The following is a 12,495-nucleotide window of genomic DNA, read 5'->3' as shown; positions in this document are numbered from 1 at the left end:
TCACTAAATACGAATATACCCTAATATTGGTTTAGGCAATCAAGTCATCAACTCTCTATTGGTCATAACTCAACCTGATGGTTCTTAGATCAGGGTTGAGAATTGCTTTGTGCTAGGCTAACCAGTTCATGCCCAAGATGACATCTATGTCTTGGCTTTTCAAAATAACCATATTAGTAGGAAAGTCCTGTCTGGCCAATGTTAAGGGCACTTGGTAAACCACTTCTTTTCACTTTTGGTAGTTTTACTGTTGGGCGTAGAAGACCATTCATCAACCAACTTCGTAGAGAGAGGGGGCTTGAAAAGGTCTAGCTCACCATCAAGTGCTTCTCCCGCTACACGAGAAGGTCCGGCTTCCATCCCGACAAGATCCACAGGGACGTTCGGGTGCCGTTGTGAATACAACACATGAACTTCTTCATGTAGTGTATTATAATAGACCTGCAAGTTATCCATGGCTAAGCTAAGCTCCTCCTCACGGGCTCGAGCTTTGGCTTCCTTAGCCCAGGCGAGTGGACGAGAGTTAACCGCCCAATCGAGCGCTAGATCTCGTTTCGCGAATTGGTCTTGTAAGTAGCGGATGGCTGCATCCGTGACCCATAGATCATTCCTGTGACGGAGTTCTGATTGAAGCAGTTCGACTTGTGCTTCCAGATCCCGATAGGATCGTTGCTACCACTGCTACTTTCTTCATGTCTTGGGGTAAGTTAATGGCAGGGTACGCCAATGGGTCTAGTAGATTCGCGTGCGGTCTTTCTGGTGTGCGACAACATTTTTCTAAGGGGGAAATTTTATTAATATAGTGCTTAGCATGATGCATGTGTAAGTACAGAATCAACCTTAGTCGATTCAACCTTCTATACATTGCACTCTTCCTATCTGGTCTTTAAGATAGACTCTTCAGAATACTTAGGTAAGAAGAGAAAAGAGTTTTTAGGTAAGACTTTTTAAAAATCCTTTTGAAGATGCCTCATAATATCTGCAAAGAAGGGCTACGCTCCGATACCAGCTGTGACGGAACCTCCCAAGTAATTAGGCCCACCTACAGTTGTCCTTGTCTATCAGACATCAGACACCGTGTAGATGTTCCTAAGTCACTTGACAAGTTCGGTGTCTTTTCTTACCTTACCAGGAACGTTTCACCCGTCTTGCAGACATTACAGAACATCGAAGATAAAGAAATGCAGAAGCGATTACATAACTTACATTTATTTTAAAAGCAAGCTCAAGTTGTTTTATTACAGACCAGAACTAAAAAGGCGAGTGCTGAGTAGTAATATTATACAAACCAAGGGAGGCACAAACTCCTCCCGATAAGTTTAAGTAAAAGATCCTATGTGGAGGACTAAGTCCTCCCGCACTTCAGTCTTGTTTTTCTTCATTTGGTACCACCTTGGAGCAAAAGCAACAAAAATTTGTCGCTTCCTCACCTAAAAACAACAAAGGGATAAACCCTGAGTATGGAATTACTCAGCAAGTCTTACCCGACTAAGGAAAAGACTCTCAAGGGTATGCTGGATAAATAGGAGTCAAGGAGAGGCTTTAGCAAAAATCAACTTATACTTTTGCAGAAGTAGCTTACTAAAGTGAGTCCTTACTTTCAATCTTTTAACGCCATATTAAGTATTAATAGACTCTATTTGCGTCTAGTCTAATTTCAACATCTCATCAATACAACATCATTTTTATCCATAGTGTTCACATCCTGACTTTAGGTTGTAGAAAAGTGACCAAGTCTTCATAACCGCGAAGGTACGGCGATCCGAATCGATTATACTCAGCTGAGGATCTCCGATCACACGACATATGTAGCACTTAACCCTTGCATATGTCAACCCGCCACCGGGGTTCTTAAGACCAGATCAGGTTCACACAAACCGAGAGCACAGATACACCACCGTCCAGCCTCTTGCCACGGAGGGTACACGCTACTCTCGCCACCGCTCCACGCCCATTTCGTGTTATCTTATTCTGGCCTTAGTCTGCCCGAGGCAAGGCTTACCCATGACGAGGTATGTGACCAGTTAAAGGGTCCTCGGTCAGCACACCTACATACGCATCAATCCTTAATCAACCTGGGTAGAACATCACCTGTTCCTAACCCAAGTCTCAATTTAAGTATTTCCATCCTTAGGATTGTTTCTGTTCCTTAGGATGAAAGAGCATCACAGGGAACTTTGCAGTAAGATCCCACTATTGCTCCAAATGAAAATATTCTTGCAGGTAGAAGCCATCCTCTCCCGGGTTAGACTGAGGACAACCTCTATCCACAAGATCTAAGCAAGGCTAAGCATTTTTGTAAATCATATTTTTGATACTTCACGGAAGTATCTATAAAGGTATGGATATCAAGGAAAGCAATGCATCAAAGGGTTCCAAGCAACTCCTATGAACCTAATGCACATTTCACTAGACTTAAAGTGTGCGAAAAGTATTTAAAAACACAAGGAAGGGGTTGCATGCACCGGGGCTTGCCTTCGTTAGTAGGTGAGTCAGGCTCGGATCCGCAGATATCAAAGTAGAAACAATTCTCGGCCTGAGATTCCGAAGGTGGTGGTGTCTTCTCTTCAGTTACTTCGATTTCTTCTTCACGTTCTAATCATAACCATACATATGTATAAGAATGAATGTCATGGGATGCTCATGAGGATGCAAAGATAATATAAACTTATTATCTATGTCTTGAGTACAACTTTCCTTCACGGTACTCCGAGAACTTAGGGTTTCCGGAGTCGGTAAAGAAGTTCATAGGGCAGGGGGGTGGTTTTGGGTTCTAGTTATCAAACATGGTCCAAATCAACTCAAATCCGACCCAAGGCTTCTAAATATTTCTTTAAGTTCCCATAAAAAGTTTGGGCATTTTTAGACTTACCAATTATTTTCTAAAAATCTATAACTGATACTTTTAACCACTTTAAATACCTTAAAATTTCTTATTTCCACTAAAAATCACAAAATTATTTTTACTAAATTCTAGGGAAAATAACAAGCCTAGGAAAATTAGTTTCACAATTTTAGCATTTTTCTACTATTTTCTATAATTGTTTTAACTCGGGAGGGAAAAAGAAAAAGAAAACTCGTGAATAGTATTGGGCCGAATCCAGTCCAGGTCGGCCCACTACCAGCAGAAGCACGTCCACGCGCGCGCGCCCGCGTGCGCTGGCGGTTTTGCACAAAAGTCCACGGGGTTTTCACAAACTGGGATCCGGTCTTCCACTGTTTAACACAGTCGCTGACAGTTTGCATAAAAGTCCTTCCCCTTCTATCTATTCTGAGTTTAAAGTCCCCGACCAAGGCGCGTTTGCCGTTCATCACCGACGCCGCACGGACTGGCCCCGGCCGGCGGCGAATACTCAGTCGAGCGACAGCGGGAGCATAACCTACTCAAGGCGACCTAGGAACACGCATCAATTTGACAAGAGCGCCCTGCGAACGGCCTGTCCACGTTCACGGCGGGAACCGCGGCGTCGATCCCATGTTCCTAATTATGCAGGCCCGGATTGGGCAAACGGATGCTACGGTGAGCTTTACGTGCCTACACAGATGCTAAAACAATACTTGAGAGGCGCGGAACTTTACCAGAGTGGTCTGGCCACGGTGGGGGTGGGTTTCACGGTGGTGGAAAACGATTTGGGGAGAACTCCAAATTCGCGGCTCTCAGTGAATGATTGAGGCTGATTCGAGGCGGCTGGTTAGCTTACTGCCCTACGGAGCCCACGGCATCCGCTATTTATAGGCGCATCGAGGGTCGGTGACGAATTCGGCCGAGGGGTGTTAGCGGCCGGAGAGCTCGGTGCGGGGGAAAAAGTAGCTCTCACCGTGGCAGTGATTCCGGTGATCGCCGGACATGCAGCTAACGAGTCACCACGAAGGTGTCTCGTGTTAAGACACGTGGTGCACGACGACGGTGGCTTATCGGTGACGAGGCCATCTACTCGACGATGAGCTGGGGTGAAGTGCGGCGGTCTTAGCCGTAGCTCAATCCTGCCTCGGATTTTTACCCGGTCAAGTTTATCCGTTGTACCCGATGCACGAATCGTAGCACGAGATCGACCACCGGCGGCGACTCACCGGCGACGAGCGAGCCAGCTGGCGGTCTTATCCCCAATGGTCTACTGTACCATGGCGCATCTGCTTCAGTCGCCTGAACCGGCCATGTTCCAACCCAATTATCTCTAGATTCTTGTTAGGAAAAGAGCGATCCTTCTTAATAAAATTTGTTCACTAATCATCAGTCTCCAACCTTACTATAGGATTCTTGGATCAAATTCGAACGTATTTAAAGTTATGGCGTGCTCAAATCGGCCCCATCTCACTGTGACCACTTCTGTCTTCAAGTTCAGTCTTCAGTTTCTTTATACTAGCCTGACAGAGCAACTTCAGGCTCATTTATTTCATAATCCTTTATGGTACCAAGGCATGAGTTCTATAACAAAGTTACTCTCCTTCCATAGATCTACAATATTGATGTGGTGACCTAGGGCAAATTCTCAATAATTTGGAAGATCCAATGCTCCAAAGTTGAACCCTCAACACTTAATTTCAGACTTAGCCTCTATAGTGCTTTAAGAAGTGATTTTTGCATTTTGGTCCAAAACTTAGGGTTTGGCTTGCAAATTCACATATATGTGACCCAAATGACTAAAGATACCTATTTAACTTGGTTTTTGCACTTTAGCCCAAAAGTGGACTAATTTTGCACATAGGCCCCTAGGGTTTAGTTTTAGGGTTTTCCAGGGTTCCAATTAGGGTTTCTGGTATCCCAGGGGTATAAATGTGATTCAACTTTATTTTTGGGGATATTTTATCACTATTTCCCTAAAGTATTTAGGTTTTCTCATCTTAGGTAAAGTTTTACCCCTTTAACCTCTATTTAGGGTTAAGCTTCCTATCCAGGGTTCTATTTGCAAAAACATTAAAACAATACAACTTGCTTGAAATTTTTTTGCCTAGTGAATGCATTCTAGGTGTATCAAACATATGCAATGCCAATGCTTATGATGCCATGCTCAAGTTTTAGTTACAGTAACACCAGGAGTGTTACAAGAGAGTAGGGAAAGTAGATAATTAATTATAGAAATTGATTTTTTAATACAAAAATAATTCCAGAAACTTTTGCAATTCATATTTAATTCATTTTAGCTCCAAATTGATTCATTCAAGTGGCATTAATTTTGTTTTAATATTGTCTATCACCTAGTGCCTCTGTTTAGCCATGAAATTTGGACTAAAATTATCCACTTGAATTATTCTATTCTAGTTACTAAATAACTTCAGAAATTCATAACTTAATAACTGTAACACCGAATTTAGTGATTCTTGTTCCTACAATCTCGTTATGACGCGTAGAATATTATCATGCATTCTGTTTTGCTGTTTGGTGTGATGTTAATTTCTGCTATACCATGTTTGTTTGTATTGCTGCGAGTAGACGAGCCAGCTACAAAGGATCTAGGGGTTCAGCAGGTGGAGACTGCTGAGCAGGAGCTCGTTGAAGGCAAGTTATGCCCTTGATCACTTCTTTTTACCCAATCATGTTCTTATTAATCATAATGATCTGCATAGGATAATTTTGATGGGACCCAATAGGTTACCCTAGTTTGGTTGTCTTTATACCTTATTGTTGGGGCGAAGCCGAAGACGCTACCCTTCGCTCTAGCCTTCGTCTATCTCGCTGCGCCGACAGGAAGCAGAACGACCGGCGAGGTCCTCCCTTCGTCTTCTACACTACAAGACGAAGGCCTACGACGATGTCGCTCCATCCCATGTCCCCACTCGACCTTGAGGCCAACGTGGGATTCGGCCCATTGTAACAGGCCCCGCACGGAGAAGCGTGTTACAGGCCCGATTTGTAATAGCTTTTCTGTAATGACAGTCTGTAACCCTCCTTTATAGGAATATTCCGAGAATAGACCAGGTGCCTGAGGGTACATACATCCTTACATTGAGACGTTGGGCACTCAGGCACCTATAAATACCCCTGTACAGTACCCTTGAGAGGCTGAATTAACAGAGCTATTGCCACCTCGAGTCAAAACCTTATTTACGCTGTTTTCATTTCTCCGTTGGATCAACTTGCCCAGGAGAGCAAGTTCCAACATTTGGCGCCCACCGTTTGTGCTACGAAAAAACCACCCGTGATGGCACCCAAGGGAGCTAGCTCGAAGGCAGCCCAATCCGTTGACGAAGCAGCGAAGGCAGCACTGCTGGCTGAGAAAAAGGGCAAGGCCCTTGTCGACACCACCCACCAAGAAGCCTGTGAAGATGACACACTCAGCAAAAGACAGCGCAATGATCAACCTACACCCGAAGGCACCCTCCGCAAAAGACAGCGCAATGATCTACTAGAGGGCAAGGACGCCACTGAGGATGGCGAAGTCATCGACGTTTCAGCAGAGGAACAACTACAGCTGCGAGCCCTGCGCATCAAGAACCGCAACCTCCAGAAGCAGAAAGAGATCCTCGAGGCCAAGCGCCAACGTGTCTCCGCGCAGGCCAAGGTGCGCCAGATGATACGTGACGAGGAGTAGAGGGCCCAGGAGCTCGAACAAGAAATTGCGCTCATGCAGCGCAAAGGCCAACATGATCTGCAGCACGGGCCGCCCATCCAACAGCGCGCGCCAATCGGAAACCTTCTCATTCCTCAGCGCGGACCCGTCATCCCACACGCCGCAGCATTTCAAGGCATCAACTACCTCGATGAGCGGAGTCCCCTAGCGTCGCACCTGCAAGTGTCACCATGGCCCGCCAATTTCAGGGCAGGGGCCTACCCCAAGTACAATGGCAGCACCGACCCATCACAGTATATCATGAGCTATCAGGTCGCTTTCGCATCAATCCGGAGGGGATGACTCCACGATGGCCAAGTCCTTCATCATTGCCCTCGAAGGCCTGGCCCTAACCTAGTACACCAGGTTGCCCCCGCTGTCTATCGACTCCTGGAGAAGTCTCCGTTACAATTCCTGCTCAACTTCCAAGGGTACCGCCCAGACACCGATGCCTTGGCCGAACTGTCACTCTGCAAGCAGCTGGAGAGAGAAACTCTGCGGGAGTACTACCGCAAGTTTCTGACTCTCAAGTCACAACTGCCTTCGGTTGATGACCAAATCGCCATTCACTACGCCATCAGTGGCCTTCGGGCTGGTGTCCTTTACAGCCACTGCATCAGGGATCCACCCAAGAACCTCCAGGAGCTGTATCAGCTGTTCGAAAAATATGCCAGATCTGAAGAGCTCCACCAGCGCAAGGTCAAGTCCCAGAGGAAACCCAAGGACCCTCCGTAGTCCAGCCGAACGTGGACGAGACCTTCGCTGTCAGCAGCAGGTGCATAACATCGCCAACCAGCACCCCGCTGGTGAGGCCCCTCGCCACCAAGATTATCCCCTAGGGCCACGACAATGGAATTCGTGGTCGGGGCCGAGGACGGGCGCAGCAGCCGCACAAATTTTACTGCTTGTTTCACGGTGAAGACTGTGCGCACCCAACAAGGGACTGCCCAGAAACGAAGGCCATCAGAGACAGGATGTCTCGGGCGCAACCGGACAACCCAAGAGTTGTCGCACACACATATCAACAACTCCCACAACCATACAACCACGACCCCGCTCAACATCCACCTAACCACGCATACCAACACCACTAGGAGGTACAAATCGTACCTCCCCCACTCCCACCTCCACAACCGCAACAGCCAAACATCCACCACCCAAACCACCCCCAAGCACCAAAACAAGAAGACTTCATGGATCAGACGTATCACGGAGTCATTCACATGATCACTGGGGGGTCCAGCGTCGACTTCGACACGAAGCGACAGAAGAGGGACCACTACCGCAACATCAACCACGTCGCCGTCACCGGTCCAGTCGTGTAGACAAAGTGGTCCCATGTGCCATTGACCTTCGACGCCAGAGATGTCGACCTGCGCAGCGCACCCCACATCGACGCCATGGTCATCAACTGCAGCGTGGCAGGCTGGGACCTACACAAAGTCTTAGTTGACAACGGCAGCCAGGCGGACATCATTTTCCTCCACGCCTTTGACCGCATGGGCATCAACCACAGCTTGCTGAAACCGTCGGACAACCCACTATATGGCTTCGGCGGCAAGGGCACCTTTCCTATGGGCAAGATAGAGCTACCCCTGTCCTTCGGTGTAGCACCCAATGCACGAAGTGAGCAGGTCACTTTCGACATTGTTGACATGGTGTACCCATACAACGCCATAATGGGTCGGGGCTCCATCAACAAGTTTGAGGCAGCCATTCACGGACTTTACCTGTGCATGAAAATCCCGGGTCCGCAAGGCGCGATCACAATCTATGGCAACCAGCAGGCCGCGTGCAACATAGAAAGAGACTTCGTTCCAGGGCAAAGGAACGTACACTGCCTCACGGCGAAGCGCGAGGTCCCCGAGGCTACCCGCCCAACCACCAACGAGCATGAAAAGGCACAGCTGCAGAGCAACGATGGGACGAAGACAGTTCCCCTTGACCAGGCAACATCCAAGCAAACGGTCATCATAAGCGAAGACCTTACTTCACATGACGAGGAGAGACTCATCTCCTGTCTTTCCAAAAATAAGGACGTCTTCGCCTGGTCCGCCCTCGACCTGGTCGGAGTCAGTCGCACTATTATCGAGCATAGCTTGGGCATCGACCCTTCAGTGAGGCCGAAGAAGCAGAGGCTGCGCAAAATGTCTGATGAGAAGACAGAAGCTACCAAGGCCGAGGTACACCGCCTACTTGAGGCCAATTTCATTGAACCAGTCGCCTACCCTACGTGGCTCGCCAATGTAGTCACGGTGCAAAAGAAGAGCGCCAAGTGGTGAATGTGCATTGATTTCACCAGCCTCAACAAGGCCTGCCCCAAGGATAATTTCCCACTGCCTTGGATCGACAAGATCGTTGATAGTGCGGCCGGGTGCGAAGTCATGTCACTCCTTGACTGCTTCTCCGGCTATGACCAGATATATATGAAGGAGGAAGACAAGGCCAGCACCAGTTTCATAACACCCTTCGGCACGTATTGCTTCATCAGAATGCCGGAGGGACTAAAGAACGCTGGGTCCACATTCTCTCGCCTCACCAAGATAGTGCTCGAGAGCCAAGTCGGCAGAAACATATTTACGTATGTGGACGACATCGTCGTCACCAGCAAAAGCAAAGAGGACCATCTGGCTGACCTCACAGAAACATTCGCGAACATGCGGGACGCACGACTTCGCCTAAACCCCAAAAGGTGTGTCTTCAGCGTTCGCCAGGGGAAGATACTGGGCTACCTGGTGTTGCACCGCGGGATCGAAGCCAACCCGACCAAGATCCAGGCTATCATCAACATGACGCCCCCGCAGTCAGCCAGAGACGTCCAACGACTGACAGGCAGATTGGCCGCCCTCAATAGATTCATTTCCAAGTCCGCAGAGCGAAGCTTACCTTTCCTCAAAACGCTACGCGGCACAAAGGACTTTGCATGGGGACCAGAGCAAGCGGCGGCCTTCGCTTCACTAAAACAGCACCTGTCAGAGCTGGCGATTCTTACAAACCCCAACCCCTCGCTACCCCTGTTGCTCTACGTCGCGGCCTCGCCGCACGCGGTCAGCGCACAGCTGGTTCAAGAGCAGGACAGAGAGGGCACGACCAGGCAGTGTCCAGTTTATTACATCTCCGAAGTACTCACGACATCCAAATGCAACATGACGGAACTGGAAAAAATCGCCTACGCATTCGTTATGGCTTCGCGCAAGTTGCGCCATTATTTTGAAGCGTTCAAGGTGCAGGTCACCTCGGACAGGGGACTCGGCGAATTGTTCAGAAATCCGGAGGCATCTGTCCGGATTGCCAAATGGGCAGCCGAGCTTTTCGGCTACCATATCACCTTCGAGCCCAGGACAGCCATCAAGTCACAAGTCCTGGCAGACTTCATCGTCGACTGGACCGGGCCAATAACGCAGCCGAACACGTCTGTAGAGAAGGTGTGGACCATCCAGTGCGACGGCGCATGGTGCCATGCGGAGGCAGGCGCAGCTGCAGTCATTACTTCACCCACAGGGGTCAAGCACAGATATGCAGCACGTCTCAGCTTTGCTTTGGAGTCCGACAGATGCACCAACAATGTAGCAGAGTACGAAGCTGACATCCTCGGCCTTCGCAAGCTACGGGCACTTGGTGTCACTACCTACATAATCAGAACAGACTCCAAAGTGGTCGCCGGCCAAGTCGAGAAAGATTACGCAGCAAAGGACTCCGCACTTATGCAGTATCTCGCGGCTGTCCGCAGTCTCGAGAGACAATTCAAGGGCTTTACCTTGCAGCACATGGACCGAGCCAAGAATGAGGAGGCCGACGCATTGGCCAAGGCAGCCGCCAGAGGCGAGGCCCTGCCCTCCGACGTATTCTACCATGTCATCGGCACGCCAGCCGTCCGTAGCCCAGAGGGCCTCCAAATAACCAACGACACCGAGGGCCACCGCATAGTTAACTTCATCATGACCAAAGACTGGCGGGCACCAATAACCCTGTTCCTGCAGGGATATTACCATCCAAGCGATATCAACGAGGCCAAGCGCCTCAAACACCAAAGTCGGGACTTCGCACTCATTGAGGGACAGCTTTACAAGAAGGGGGTCAGTCAACCCATGCTTAAATGCATCACCGAGATCGAAGGCATCCAGATCCTGCGCGAAGTCCACAGCGGAACATGCGGCTCTCACGCGGGGCCTAGGGCCCTAGCTCCCAAGGTGATCCGTCAAGGCTTCTACTAGCATGCTATGATCTGCGCTGCGAATCGGGTCACAAGGTCGTGCGAAGCCTGCCAGAAGTTTTCTCCACGCTCGGGAAACCCTTCGCAATTTACAAAGCTAATTGCCCACACGTGGCCCCTTCAGCGCTGGGGCTGGACATTGTCGGGCCACTACCCATGGCCCAAGGGAACCTCAAGTTCACCTTCATCGCCGTCGAGTATTTTACCAAGTGGATCAAGGCGAGGGCAGTATCCACGATAACATCGAAGACTGCCCAAAAATTCTTCTGGAAAAACATTGTTTGCCAATTCGGAGTCCCGCCCGAGCTCACAGTTGACAACGGCAAACAATTTGACAGCCAGGACTTCAAAGACTTCTGCTTCTCAATTGGCACCAAGCTTGCCTTCGCCTCAGTATATCACCCACAATCCAACGGCGTCGTGGAGCGCGCCAACGGTAAAATTTTCATGGCCATCAAGAAAATCCTCCTCGACGATAAGAAGGGCAAATGGGCCGACCTGCTACCTAAAGCAGTCTGGGCGCTAAACACGACCGAGTGCCAGGCGACTGGGTTCACTCCTTTCCGCCTGCTATATGGATCGGAGGCCATGACCCCGCATGAAATAAAACATGGGTCACCACGGACAAACACTTCAGCTGTCCCCGACGTAGACGAACCAACTTCGAAGGACCTCATCGATGGTACCGTGTCTTCGCCCTGCAGGCCCTCAACAAATACCAAGCTCAAACAAAAGCATGGCGCGACCACACAGTTGTCCCGAGAGAATTCAATGAAGGGGACCTCGTACTCGTCTGGACAACTCGGACAGAGTCACGAGGCAAGCTAGAGCCAAAGTGGGAGGGTCCCTTCATCGTCAAGACGAAGGCGTCCCCCAGCGCGTACAGGCTAACAACGCCATCCGGCGAAGACTTAGAGCATTCCTAGAATATTGACAATCTCCGTAATTTTTTTGTTTGAATCCTCAGGGCTAACACGCCCTTGTAATTCACCAAACAGTTTTATTCCGGCCCGCACTCTTTTCCTCCCGGGGGGTGAGGTTTTTAATGTGGCGGAGCCATGTAATATACACGCAAAAATCCCCCGCAAAAAATTAAAACAATGTCGAAAAAGACCGCATCGACGGTCTTCGGCATTCGACCACATCGAAGTAACCGCGAGGGGCAGCGCCGGCCTCCCTCGCGTGCGACACTCCGTGCAAAAGTCTCCTAAGGGTGCAGCCGGACTAGCACAACAAGTGCAAAAAATCGAAGTCTTTTCCAAAAGACTCTCCGCGCAAAAGTCGCCTAAGGGTGCAGCTGGACTAGCACAACAAGTGCGAAAAATCGAAGTCTTTTCCAAAAGACTCTCCGTGCAAAAGTGGCCTAAGGGTGCAGCCGGACTAGCACAATAAGTGCACAAAACCACTCTCCGTGCAAAAGTCGCCCAAGGGTGCAGTCGGAATAATAAGCACGAAAAATCAAAGTCCTTTCCAAAAGACTCCGCAAAAGTCGCCTACAGGTGCAGCCGGAATACTGGTACGAAAAATCGAAGTCTTTTTCTAAAGAACTCCGTACAGAAGCCTACGGGAGCGGCCTGATCAACGAAAGCGCGCAGCTTCATCACACATAATTATGGTTACACACATACAGCGAGGGCATCACACATTACATCGGCTCAACCTTCGGGATGATACCCATCTCCCTATAGTTGAACAACATTATCCTCAATTCCTCACCCGCAAACAGACTTCGCA

The sequence above is a fragment of the Zea mays genome, chromosome 1 (genome assembly GCF_902167145.1).
Source record: "Zea mays cultivar B73 chromosome 1, Zm-B73-REFERENCE-NAM-5.0, whole genome shotgun sequence".
Lineage (NCBI taxonomy): Eukaryota > Viridiplantae > Streptophyta > Magnoliopsida > Poales > Poaceae > Zea > Zea mays.
This window is presented reverse-complemented; position numbering follows the sequence as displayed.